The sequence below is a fragment of the Gadus chalcogrammus genome, chromosome 20 (genome assembly GCF_026213295.1).
Source record: "Gadus chalcogrammus isolate NIFS_2021 chromosome 20, NIFS_Gcha_1.0, whole genome shotgun sequence".
Taxonomy (NCBI): domain Eukaryota; kingdom Metazoa; phylum Chordata; class Actinopteri; order Gadiformes; family Gadidae; genus Gadus; species Gadus chalcogrammus.
In genome coordinates, this window is record NC_079431.1 from 16,167,516 (window position 1) to 16,170,015 (window position 2,500).

At 47.1% G+C, this 2,500-nt stretch overlaps 1 protein-coding gene across 10 annotated transcripts in view; it reads left to right on the forward strand.

Annotated features, from left to right (window-relative positions):
* tns1b (tensin 1b) overlaps positions 1 to 2,500 on the forward strand; it is a 184,239-nt gene that overhangs the window by 77,217 nt on the left and 104,522 nt on the right. The gene's annotated exons all lie outside the window — the stretch shown is intronic.

Genomic DNA, 2,500 nt, shown 5'->3' on the forward strand with positions numbered 1-2,500 from the left:
ATTTACTTGTTCTGTACGAATATGGCAACATAATTGTTTAAGTGCTCTCAGATGCGTTCCGATGCCCGTATGTGTGTGTGTGTGTGTGTGTGTGTGTGTGTGTGTGTGTGTGTGTGTGTGTGTGTGTGTGTTTGTGTGTGTGTATGAGAGCGTATGTGCGTGTTGCATGTGTGAGCCTGTAATGTGCGTTTGTCAATTTATTTTTAGCGTGTGTGTGTATGTGTTTGTGTCTGTGTGTGTGCTTGTGTGTGTCTGTGCATGACAATGTTTTACCTTGTATTTGAATGTGGTCAGTCATGTCTGAACAGACATGCGTGTAGGATGTGGGTCCTCCGCTACATCTATGTGCGTGATGGTCATGGGAGAGTGGGGGGGAGGGAGGGGAGGGAGGGGGGTGCTCTGGGAGAGGGGACAGGAATGGCAACAAACGGGAGATAGAGTGGACTGAGATGAACTGCTGGTCCGCAGTACACTACGCTTGTTTTACATCTGTACCGTGTTAGCGTCCGCTGGGTCCACATGCCAGTGTGTGTGCGTATGTGTGTGTATTTGTGTGTATGTGCGTGTGTTTTTGTGTATTTGCTTGTCTGTTTGCACGGCTGATTATTTTCTGAATACGCTTTGAGGCGGTCGGGATATGCATCGGGTTGTGCGCCTGTGTCTGACTATGTTGAGGACTGCTCTGTTCATTTGACTTGGTGTTTGATGAGTTGGCTGTTGTGTGTGTTCAAGAGAAAGTGAGAGAGGGAGAGGAGAGAGTCGCATAGACAACATTCAATCCTCCAAATGCTATGGGATAAGTTAATAAAAGTCTAATGATGAAATGATAAAAACAGCCCTTCATAGTTCTGCATGTGTATGTTTTTGTGTGTGTGCGTCTGCTTAGTTAGTGTATGCTTGTGTGTGTGTGTGTGTGTGTGTGTGTGTGTGTGTGTGTGTGTGTGTGTGTGTGTGTGTGTGTGTGTGTTTGTGTGTGTGTGTATGCATGGTGGTATGTACACTCACATTACAATGCACAATACAGCGCTGTACCTTCATGTTTTTCCCTTCAGCATGGTAGGGGTCTGTCTGTGTGAGGTCCTCTGCACGGCTGTTCATGTTTTGTGGTGCGTGGCGAGCCAGTGGCCAGAGTGAGTCTCCTCTCGTCTTTGTCTCCTAGCTACTTCCCCTCCGTAATGACTTTGCCCAAACGGAAAGACCCGGTGCACAACATCTGCCGTAACACTAGGATCCTAGATTCACGTGTGTATGTGTGTGAGTTGTGTGTATGTGTGTTCCTCGTTACACAGAAAGGACAATACGCAGTAGCACTTAGAGATCTGAAGTTAGATTTGTGTGTGTGTTTGTGTGTGTATGCCTGTATGTTTGCATGCCTGTATGTTATCAGCATGTCCTGTTTTAACCGGGTCTTAACTATGTGACCCAGAGGTCAAGACAGACCTTTTAAAAGGCAAGTGTTAAAGGGTTACAAGCATCAGCTATTGTAGATCATGAGGGGGTGAACATAAACCTGTCACATGTTTCTATTGTTTGTGACATCAGACCAGGACATTTAAAATGACCCATGCTTTGTAGAGTGTGTTGATGCAGCCACTAGCCTTCTCCTATCGGTTGTTGGAATTCCTAACAATGAAAGCACCGATGCAGTGCTCTCATTTTGGCTTTTAAGTTCTTATCTGCGTTTTCTCGTGTGTACAAATGCATTCTTCATGGCACCTAATCATGTCGTACACTTAACAGCCCGATGAGAGGTGTTTTGTGTTTGCATGCGTGGCTGCATGCGTTTAAGTCTTCATGCATGGCGTTCTGCTCGCATTCCATTATGTGTGTGTGTCTGTGTGTGTGTGTGTGTGTGTGTGTGTGTGTGTGTGTGTGTGTGTGTGTGTGTGTGGTGTGTGTGTGTGTGTGTGTGTGTGTGTGTGTGTGTGTGTGTGTGTGTGTGTGTGACTGTCGGTATACGTTTGCATGCCTGTGGTATTTGTGCACATCTGCGCGTGTAAGTGTGTTCATGTGTGTGTGCGTTGAGCCGTGACCGTGACCTCAGTATTTCACAACGGGACCGTGTGATCTTTAGCACGGAGGGCGCCCTGCAGCGTGAGAACACCCCAGCACCGGACGGACAACATGTTGGCTCCCGGCCCTCGGCTGCGATGAAATCGCCTCAGTTTTGCCTTCAATCGCTGAAGGCAGAGGATCAATGGCGCGGTTACGACGCATTACAGGGCGTCCAGCCCAGACTTTACTTCACTTGACATCACTGCGTTAATGCCCGGCGTTTATGCTGACATCGTTGGGCTTCACTGCCAGCCCTGCTCGTGTGCACTTTTGTGTTTGTGTGTGTGTGTTTGTGTGTGTGGGTTTACCCATTCAGTATTGGTATTGGTCACTTCTTCTTAGAGCTGATTCATCAGAATAGATACAACATTTGTGTAGTTCTTTTGTTTGGTTCTCCGGTTCGATATGGATAACGTAGATCAGGTCCCATGAAAGTGTTTACCCA